We start from the raw sequence: 11,357 nt of genomic DNA on the forward strand, positions 1-11,357 counted from the left end.
AACTCGCGCTAGCCATACCGTGTTGTCCAGGCTGCTAGGTGCCTACCTGTTGCAGTGAAGAAGCGTGGTGACAGCGTGCTTGCAGCATTCTGATGATCCCGCCACGCACGAGCAGACGGCACTGTCCACGCGGAACTTTAGGCCATCTCCCGCGACAAGTTTTACAGTGATCTCATGCGGATCGCCTCTGACGCTGCTCGTTGCGAGGCACAACGCCAATATTTCAACGTTGTCCTCGGAAGACGATGTTTTGCCGCAAAGAAACAGATGCCCGTCCTGTAACAGAAGGTCTGCTTCCTTGTAGCGTCGCGATTATTTCGTAGCGTTAGCATATTCCAAAATACTCGTAAGGAGCAGGGCTCTCGCCGTCCAACCGACCCTCACTAACTCGGCCATTTTGAAAATGCAGCGGCGCCCCCTATCGTGATTTGGGGTCGCGAATAGAAACAAAAGGCGGCTTTGGGAAGGCCGAGGGGAGAACCTTCATTGTACGAAATTTGGGCTGAAATATGAGTCACAATCGGCAAAAAAGCGACGTTTTCACGAGGTCAGTCAAAGTCACTGTAGCTAATCGGAACTAGCAACAGGATTTGGTCGCTCGAAAGAATGTGCACGTCTGCTCTTGCCACGCCCACGCCACTTCATACCGAAAAACTCGGAAAATGGTGGAATGTCAAAAATGTATTTAAGGTAAGGAGTACAAGATACTCGGAATTTTAATTAAAGTAGAGTATCAAATACTCTCGATCAAAGGTATTTGCAAGATACCAAGATACTTCAAAAAGTATTTGAGGTACAGTATCTAGAGTAGAGTATTTGAGATAGGAAGAAGTCTGTTTTAACGATGCTAGTTGCCGTACGAAATTGATTTGTGATCTAGATCGCAGTTCAAGCCGTCAGCCTGCTGATGGCATTGAACGAGGCGGTCTAAGTTTAAGTGGACTCTCATTAGCCAACGACTTCCGTAAAAACTTTGCAAATTTAGTTACTGCGAACTGTAACTCTGACCTGCGCAAATACATAGGCAGCCGTAATAGTTCTTTTATATTTCTGGAACCTGTTACGAATGCCGGGATATTGTTTTACTTTTATACAGTTAAAAATAATCTAAGTTCGATTGTGACGATATACAAATACTCCCATTAAAGCACGTTACTGACACACTTTCACCGTAGTAGCGCACATTTTAAATTCATGTTTTTTCATCTGGTATATTTCCTAGAGCTAGCAGAAGTATCCGTTTTATATAAGAAAGGAAAAAAAAACCTATTTTAGCCATTGTGTACCAATCTCAATCCAGAAGTTTTTTTGCGCGACACAAGGGACAATCACAAGCGAGTAGACACGGCCAAGCTTGTCCGTGTCTACTCGCTTGTCGCGCAAAAAACTTCAAGACTGCATCATGAACTAACTAGGCCAACAACAAGTTTTAATCTCAATCTTTCCAATATTTTCCGAAGGCATAGGAAAAGTTATACAGTCCCGTCTCGCACATTTCTCAAATAAGTATGATTTACTGTCACCATCTCAATTAGGTTTCAGGAAACGCCGTTCAACGGAGTTAGCTTTGTTAGTTATAAAATAGTATGTGCTACAAACTTTGGAGGCCAGAAAACTGATAGCTGGCGAGTTTGTTGATTTTTCCAAAGCATTTGACTTTGTCAACCATTACATTCTACTAAGTAAACTCGATTACTGTGGTATTCGAGGTCTACCTTTATTACTCGTTACTTCATATTTGAGTTACCGCTTTCAATTTGTTAACATGTCTGGAAATTCATCGGAACAGAAAGATATAATTTCATGTGTTCCACAGGAAAGCATACTGGGGCGTGTTCTTTTTAACTATAAAATCAACCATATCTTGAATATGGATGCTGAACTTTGTGGGCACCCTGGCGGCTCCCAAGCCAAGTTGCCCGACTGCGAGGCTCAAGCCGAACTTTTCCCGCGTGGCGGCGACGTCACGCCAGCCACGCGCACATCGGATGCGCCGCCTTGATAAGGCAGATCAGAGGCGGCGCACGGGGAGTCGCTGCCTGGACTCAGGCGCCGCTGGTAACCATGTTAATCGTCTCGTCCATGTCCCATTAAATGTAGTTTCTTGTTGTTGAAACCGTTGGCTCCGTGTTATTCTTCGGGTCGGGTATGCAGCAAGGCAAACCGACCACAATGGCGCCCAACCGTGGTATGCTACCCACTCGCAGGAATTTCACGGGGCTTGGTTTCTTCTTTCGGTAAGCCTTTTTCATATTCCCCGTGTTTCCTATCGTTGTTTCGTGCTTCCGTCACGTCTACGTTTGTTGTATTGGCGTGTTTGTGACCGTGTCTTTGTGAACGCGGCAATCGTTTTGCGCGCTTGTGTTGGGTTTTTGGGGGCGTTTCTTTTTTTGTGCTCGCAGGCATGCTCACGCGGGAGCAGGAAGCCGCGATGGCCGCAGCAGCACAAATGAACCTGCTCACGAAGGTCACGGAGATGTGCGACTCCGTGATGCAGCGCCTGGCTAACACGCCTGGCCAGCAGGAAACCCCACCGCGAGAGCCCAGACCACACTTGACTGTTCCGGTCTACATGGGGTACGACGACGTCAAGTCCGTGGCAGACTTCCTGGGCGAGCTGCAGACGTACCACCTTGCCTCCGGTGCCTCGGAAGCGTTCATCGTGGAGCGGATTGTCCCGCTGGCGTTGCAAGCCAGCGCCAGGTGCTGGTTGGGGTCACAGGCGCCCTTCACCAGCCTGGCGGACTTCAAGACAAGGCTTCGCGAAGAGTTCCTGCCTGCAGGCTACGCGACGCAGATTCTCCGAGAGCTCGAGGCAAGGACGCAGCACCCGGATGAAAGTCTGGTCCGGTACGTTCGGGTCATGCAGGAGCTCTTCAAGAGGGCGGACCCGAAGTCACCGGAGTCGGACAGAGTAGCTCGGGTCAGAAGACAGTGTCACCCCAGGTACCACGTCTACCTGATCAACCGCACCTTTGAGACCCTTGAAGAGCTAGCCCGGGGCGCCCGCCTCATCGAGGAAGCTCTTCATGCCGAGCGGAACTACGTGCCGCCGCCACCAGCCAAGTACGCGCTCGAACCGGCATGCGCATGGCGGGGCCCCGAGGCCTCCACGCAAGTGGACTGTCCGAACGAGACCTCCCTTCCCCACCACGTCAACCAGGAGAGTTGGCGTGGCATGCATGGTGATATCCCGTGCGGGATAAGCGTATGTTCGCCTAACTCTCGCCGAGAGGTCCCCGGAGGTCACAGCGAGGCCCGTGAGGGTTTCGGGCGGGGGTCGCCGCGACAGGTGGGAGGTCGTTGGCCGTGCCCTATCGTAAGCTGGGGCCCAACGGAGATCACCACCCAAGCGAACCATCTTCATAAGTCTGCTCCTGCAAGTGCTGGCGAAAACTGGCACGGTGCGGTCGCAAACCCGCAGCCCAGCAGCATTGACCCCCGCCGCAACGGAACAAGCCCTCCTGACAACAGCCAGTCGCAAGCCTGGTGGAGGCCCTCCCATAGTGGTTCCTTATCCGATCACTGGAGGCGGTCCGACGGGCACCTCGGTGCCGGTGGCCTAAGCAGGCAACTGTCGTCGGACTGCTGCTACGAGTGCGAGCAGCCCGGCCATCACCGAAAGCAGTGTCCAAGGCTTCTGGACACTACAAACAAGAGGTGGCACGAGACGGCGGCAAAGGGCCGGAACCAAAACAACCAGGGAAACTACTACGGCCGGCGACGCTGAAAGCAGACAGCCACTCGCCGACGGCCGGTGCAGTCCCTGGGAGCGGTCAGGCCGCGGCACAGATTCCATCGGTATGTCGAATCCAGCCCGAGCCTAACATCATTGAACCGCGCATGACAATATCACTGCTCGATTTTCCCATTGCCGCACTTTTGGATTCTGGGGCCGCTATCTCGCTCATAGGGGATTTCGTTTTCGAACTCTGCAAAGCAAAAAAGATAAGCCTCCGGGAGTGCGAAACCCGTTTGCAGCTAGCTTCTGGTACAGCGATAACAGCTGGAGGAGCCGTGAGGCTGCAGATTCGGTTTAATGGAAAAAAACGACGTCAGCGATTTCTTTATATGCCAGGACTTGTGGTACCTGTGATCTTGGGCCGAGATTTCATTACAGGCGAAAGCATGACACTCGACTTTTCTGGTGGTGGATACCGGCTGGGACAACAACCGGAGCTGACTCCGTTTACCAAAAGGGAGGACTGCATCCCTAACTCGACCACTGCAGCCCACTTCACCACGGTGCCAGACGTCTTGCCTGCCGGCGTTCGAGAATCGTTGCGAAAGTGCCCCGCAAGCAGCCAGCAGAAGCAGGAGCTGCAAGCCGTCCTGGAGTCTTTCTCACCGATGTTCACGGAAACACCTGGAAAGACTGACATTCTGCTGCACCGTATTGAAACCGGTGACGCGCCGCCTCGGAGGTGCAACCCTCGACCGATCAGCGTCCACAAAAGGGCACTCCTTGATGCGGCGCTCGAGGAAATGATCGACACCGGTTCAGTACGTGAGTCGAAGAGCCCCTGGGCATTCCCCGTTGTTCTCGCCCCGAAAAAAGACGGAACAGCCAGACTCTGTGTGGATTACAGGCGGCTTAACGATGTGTCCGTACGAGACAGCTACCCTTTCCCCAGCATTTCCTCCGTGATGTACGCGCTCGGTAACGCGACCGTGTTTACAACGCTGGATTGCAGTCGCCGGTTCCTTCAGATAGAGATTCACCCATCAGACGTTCCAAAAACGGCTTTCATCTGCCACAGAGGGTTGTTCGAGTTCACCCGACTGCCGTTTGGCTTGTCTAACTCTCCAGCCAGTTTTCAACGCCTGATGGATGTTGTACTTGGGAACTCGAAGTACGAATTTGCCATGGCATACATGGATGACGTGGTTGTTTTCTCGAGAACTATCGAAGAGCATGTCGAGCACCTTCGCATTGTACTTGAGCGAATGCGTAATGCTGGGCTCACGATTCATCCCGGAAAGGTTCAGTTAGCCGCGCCCAAGATTAACCTCCTTGGATTCGTTGTGGATAACGGCACGCTCCGCCCCAACGAAGATAAGTTGCGCGCGCTAACGGAATACCCAAGCCCACATGACGTAAAGAGCCTACAAAGATACCTCGGAATGATTGCGTTCTACAGGGATTTCATTCCACACTGTTCCGAGATATCGCAACCGCTAAATCACCTCCTAAAAAAAGGCGTCAAGTGGTGTTGGGCCGAACAACAAGAATGCGCATTCGCAGCCCTTTCAAAAGCCGTGCCTGACAACGCTTGTTTACAGCTCCCAGACTTGAACAAGCCGTTCGTTCTGCAGACAGATGCAAGCGACTGTGGCCTGGGTGCTGTATTGCTGCAGGAGTATGGCGGTGTGCTTCGGCCAGTCGCTTTCACGAGCCACACGCTAACTTCAGCCGAGCGCAACTACAGTGTCGCAGAACGTGAATGTCTCGCCATTATTCATGCTTTGAAGCGCTTCGATATGTACCTAGATGGCGCAACGTTCCAGATTCAATCTGATCACTTAGCGCTATCATGGCTAAGGGGACTTAAGAATCCAGCTGGACGTCTTGCTCGTTGGGCGCTTACGCTACAACAGTACGACTACTCCATTGTGTACCGCCCGGGGTCAACTAACAAAGTTGCTGATGCGCTTTCTCGTGCTCCACTTCCCGAGGAACACTCGCAGGATACCCATGGCTTGGTGACCGTCGCGGCCACGACACGAGGATCCCCAGATTCACGGTGGGGTACATTGGTGAGCCGCGAGGAGCTTCGCAAGGCGCAGCTGGATGACGGACTCTGCCAACGCGTGTCCGCTTGGCTGGCAGCAAGAGGTCCAGCCGACCGCCCAAGTGACGAGGAGTTCGACTCCTACTTGATGAGCGACGACGGCCTCCTGCTGCGCTACATCCCCCAGGCCGACGACGATCCGGATGGCTCGGCATTCCGGACCGTGATACCCCGCAAGCTACGTAAGCTTTTCATCCGATACATGCATGACTCTGCCTTGGCAGGACACAGCAGTGGGAGCAAGACTTACGAAAAGTTATCCCAAATTGCTACCTGGCCAGGCATGAGGCAGGATGTGCTCCGATACGCTCGTAGCTGCTCGGTGTGCCAGAAGGCAAAACCACGTGGTGGCCAGCCCCCCGGTCTAATGCAACCAATCGCGAGTCAGAGCCCTTGGCAGATTTGTTGCTGTGACGTCATGGGCCCCTTCCCACGTAGTACCCGGGGTAACCAGTACTTATTCGTGGTAACCGACCACTTCACGAAGTGGGTCGAGTTATTCCCTTTGCGGAAGCTAGATTCGCAAAAAATCTGGGAGTGTCTACTCGAAACATTCGCTAGGTTTGGCTTTCCTGCACAGCTTGTAAGCGATAATGCCTCCTATCTCACGAGTAAGGTGTTTGTGGACGTATGCGCGGTACTGGGAATCAAGCACAAAAGAACTTCCCCGTACCACCCGCAAGCAAACATCACGGAAAGGGTAAATCGAAACCTTAAGATGATGCTAGTGGCCTACACCGAGCGCCACAAGGACTGGGACGCGGAACTGCCCGAGCTGGCATTCGAAACCCGTACAACCACTAATCGGTCAACGGGTCTCACTCCTGCCCAATTAAATTTCGGCAAGGAGCTCGCATTCCCGCTTTCTAACAGCCTCCTTTCTACAGAGTCTGGAGGAAGGCCTCGCCCCTACGTGAAGTTCGCAGAGGACCTGCGAAAGCGCTTCTCCGATAACCTTCGAGAGGCCAGAGAAAATCTCGACGTCGCCCGGGTACAGCAGGCTGAACAGTACAACCGGGGGCGACGTGACTTGCAGTTCGAGGTGGGAGATTTTGTACTCCGGCGTACTCACCCACTGAGTGACGCCGCTCGAGGCTTCGCAGCCTCCCTCGCCAACAGGTGGGAAGGTCCGTTTCGCGTGCGTGAAAAGTGCTCGCCACTCACTTATAAACTAGTTAACTGTGAGTCTAGTGAGGAAACCGGACCTGTTCATGTCACCGACCTTAAACGATTTTTCCAAGCAGAAGACGAAGATTCCTCGCAGGACCGGAACGACACTGACGGCAGTCCCGTTCCGGAAACCCCCTTGTCTCCACCAAGGCGGCGGTATAACCTGCGACGTCGGTGACACCAAAGAGAGAGGAACTTTTTTTTTGTCTCCTTGGCCTCTTTCGCATTTTGGGGGTAGTTTTCTACTTCCACGGATCTGCCCCTTTTTCAAGAGAGGGGGGAGAAGATTGTGTGCCCACCTCAGATCCGTTATTTCAAACTTTCTGGAAGGGGTCCGAAAATAACGTCAGGCTCAGCCCTCAACAGAGTCCCATGTCGTCTGCTTCCATGTTTTCTACGAAGCTGACTCATGGACAAAACCGTCGCCACACCCGCCATCTGAACGACACGGCGGCTGGTCTCATCGTGGACCGCGGCCACCCTCTACAGGACCACGGGCAAAGCAGCCACCTGGTGGAGCCCTGATCCCGAACAAGCGACAAGCTGGAGCTGACCGAGCCGCCGCGCTCGTCAGCAGCCGCCGCGCTCGTCCAGCAGGCGCCGGCCGGACTTAAACGTCAGTCCGCCCAACAGCGCCATCCACCCCCTGACGCCCACAACGTCTCCGTCATCGACATGCCGGACGAAGCTTGAGGGGGGGGGGAAGTGTGGGCACCCTGGCGGCTCCCAAGCCAAGTTGCCCGACTGCGAGGCTCAAGCCGAACTTTTCCCGCGTGGCGGCGACGTCACGCCAGCCACGCGCACATCGGATGCGCCGCCTTGATAAGGCAGATCAGAGGCGGCGCACGGGGAGTCGCTGCCTGGACTCAGGCGCCGCTGGTAACCATATTAATCGTCTCGTCCATGTCCCATTAAATGTAGTTTCTTGTTGTTGAAACCGTTGGCTCCGTGTTATTCCTCGGGTCGGGTATGCAGCAAGGCAAACCGACCACAACTTGCAATGTATGCTTACGACGCCAGGATATTTTTCTGCTCCTTGAACAGTGATGAGCGTGTAGGGGCTGTTAATTTTACTTTACTAAGGTTAGAGACATGGGCACTGGATAGCCGGACTGAGCCATAACACTGATAAAACGAAGGCTATTATCTTTCGTCCTAAAAATAAACAAGTTTATACGGACCGGACAAATCTTATTTAATTAAAGGTTCATGGAAATTGTGAATAACTTTAAAATGCTGGGTGTAGTTTTTTCTACTTATATGTCATGAGACAGTCATATTAATTATTTGATTTCAAAATTGTTCGACGTACCGAAACAACTCAAATTTTGCAATTGCAGTTAAAATAATTATTTATAATTTGCTATTTTTCCACACGTAAGTTATTGCACCATTGTCTGGGGTAAAACCACGGAAAGCAATCTTTGTAAATTTTACCTTCTTCCAAAAAAAAAATCGTGAGAGCTATCTACAATGCCCTTTATAAATCTCACACTGAGACCATGTTCCATTTATTTATTTATTTATTGATCCTTTGGGAGGGAGAATGGCACAAGGCCGCTGTGGGGGTTAGGGGGTTGAGGGAAGGGGGTGGACTGTCTGGTTTCTACGGAAGTCGCATCAGCTCCGCCGTCTTTGGTCTTCGGTGTCTTCTACAGCACCTAAGTCATGCAGGGTATCCTAGAGCAGTGAAATCGAAAGAGTAAGTCAGCCTACACTATCCTGGTCAGACCCCTAACGCTACCAAAAGTGGCGAGAGAGTGTTTACTGGCTGGTTGATCGAAGAAGTGTTGAGCAACGGTTGCATGGTCGGAACGGGGGATGTATACACTCGTGTCCCGGCCTGTCGTGAATGCGGAGCAATCCCATACATATAAGGTGAAGGAGGTCTGCTTTCGCTGTCTTCTGGAATTGAGGGCAGCTCAGGGGAATAGTGAGGTCGATAGGGGGCCATTTTTGGATAATATGCAGCGTTAGTCATGATTTTGCTGAGAAATACTTCTTGCGTGCGCGTGTATTTGTCGATGGGGGAGAAAAAGGCTTCGAGTGTCGCCCTCTGGAGGCAATCCTTACTACCTTTGCTGATACGCGTACGTAGATAGTGAAGAAAACTCCGAGGCGTCACAAGGTCAAATAGGGAATTTTGAAGGGGATGTGTAAGGAGGGTGGGGTTGTAGTTACGGCTGCTCCCACGTGCCTGCGTGGCGGCTGCATGTGTTGCAGCGTTTCCTCCTGCGACCCCGGTATGGTCTGGCGTCCAGAGGATCTGAACATACGCGCCCAATTCTTGAAGCATTTGAAGGCGTTTACGGATTTCCACAGCGGTAGCATCTTCGGTCGTTGGTGTTGACAGTTGTTCTAGAACTTCGACGGAGTTCGTGTAAATTCGGTAGGTACGCGTTAACGTCTGTTCTCTTTGAAGATCAGGGGGGGGGGGGGGGGGTGGGAATCGAGGAGGTCCCTCCCCAGATTACTAATAGTTCAGCCTGCAGGGTGGTGCCTTGCGGTACAGTACATGTATGAGTGGCTGTGAGCTCAGGTCGAGAGGTGCCATGCCACGCTAGCCCGGGTCGGTCAGCCAAAAAACTGGCGTCCGTATAAATGTGAATGTGCCCATTATTTTCAGCATTGTGGTGCTGGTAGGTTATACGGTTACGGAGGTCAGAGTTTTGTGTAGGTATCGCTTTGATGGGCTTTAGGTTGATGACGGGGATATCCCACGGCGAAGCTTCATCAGGGCCGCTCCAGACCACGTGACGCTGAAGGTCCCATGCTAGGGTGCTTCGAAATTGTAAGGTGTTTTCTAATCTAGAGGTGAATTGGCTACGTGCTTCAGCCATAATGACATCTATCGGAGGTATTGGCACCGTAGCCAAGAGCCTGTCGTTGCGTACGTGTTTGGGCAGACCGGCGATGGTGCACAGCGTGACCCTGTGCAGGCGTTCTATGTCTCGTAGCAGGCTAGGGGTGCAGTCGTAGGCTGGTGTACCGTATAGTATCCGGCCAAAAGCCGCAGCACGCGCCACTGTTTGAAAAGATTGCTGCCGGGCTCCACCATATTTATTGGAGACCCGTCGAATGGTGTGTAGCAGTGGGATCCAGCGTTTGCACAGATGTTTAGTCCACGCTTTAGGGCTACTACAGATGGCGATCTGAATCCCTAGGATGCGAATCTGGCTTTTGCTGGACAGGATGTCTTGCGAGCCAACGTGGAGGGTAATTTGGTGAGCGGGGTTTGTCACGTGCTTGCCATCTACACTGAGCAGTTCTGTTTCTTCCAGGGATAGCTGTAAACCCAGCTCCTCGAGAGTTTGCGAGACGCTGAGGACGGCCGCCTGTAGTTCGATCTGCATCGTTTGATTGTCCGTGTAATCCGCTGCTTCAGTCCAAATTTTAACATCGTCTGCATATATAGTAAACCGGCTGCAGTGTCACGTTCCAGCCATTGGGCCACCCGTGTCATTGCTAGATTGAACAGCGTAGGTACGAGGATGGACCCCTGGCGGACCCCCCTATCCAAGAAATAGGCCATCAGAGTCCATCCCGAGGCCTTTCCATTGAATTGAATAGGTCGCTGTTGGAAGAACGAGCGAATCCAGTCTTGGGCACGTTGGCTCCGGTAGCGCTGCGCTAACCCTTGGAGTATGGCCTCCTACGAAACGTTATTGAAAGCTTTGCGCATTCTAAGGCTAAGATATACGTCGGGAAGCACTTTCCTACTTCGGCGGTTAATGACATGGCGTAAGAGCCACAGACAATTGTGCATCCCCATGTTAGGTCGAAAACCTGCCTGAGCCGGGTGCAGGCCGGGTTGTAATATTGGAGATAGTGTTCAATGGGTGTATGGATCAAGCGCTCCATAAGTTTGCGAACGGTAGAAGTTAGGGATATGGTGCGTAAATTACTCGGTGTGCACGCGTCTTTTCCAGGTTTAGAAATTATATAGATCAAAGCTAGTTTGAGACTTTCTGGGACTTGCGCAGGTGCCCAGGATTCATTGAGAATTTCAGGAGCTGACGCAAAGCCGTTTCGCTCAGGTTTCGGAGTTCTTGCCAAGTTAAACGATCATGTCCCGGTGCTGAGCGAGCCTTCCCCTGTGGGAGAGCTGCCATGACCTCGCCGAGAGAAAAAGGCCGCTTAAGAGGTTCATGTGGCGTTGAGATGGTGATTTCGGGGAGCGCTGGAGGGGGGTTGGCTCGCGCGTGCGGAAAAAAAGTGCGAATAACTTGGTCTTCCACTGGCAATGGGATCGTTGCGGAGAAAGAGTTCATCAAGAGGAGAGGTACCTTTCATCCGCCCTAGCATAGAGCGTTAGACGCCCCAGAGATGCGGTGGGCCCGGTTCAAGGCTGAGTTTAGAGCACGTGTCCTGCCAGCGTGATCTTTCCAGCTGGCA

The 11,357-nt window shown here is 52.4% G+C and overlaps 1 pseudogene; it reads right to left on the minus strand.

The window, feature by feature from the left end:
* LOC115326233 overlaps nucleotides 1-396 on the minus strand; it is a 29,771-nt pseudogene extending 29,375 nt beyond the window's left edge.
* Nucleotides 397-11,357: the final 10,961 nt, after the last annotated feature.

The sequence above is a fragment of the Ixodes scapularis genome, unplaced genomic scaffold (assembly GCF_016920785.2).
Source record: "Ixodes scapularis isolate PalLabHiFi unplaced genomic scaffold, ASM1692078v2 PGA_scaffold1__304_contigs__length_218370807, whole genome shotgun sequence".
Classification (NCBI taxonomy): domain Eukaryota; kingdom Metazoa; phylum Arthropoda; class Arachnida; order Ixodida; family Ixodidae; genus Ixodes; species Ixodes scapularis.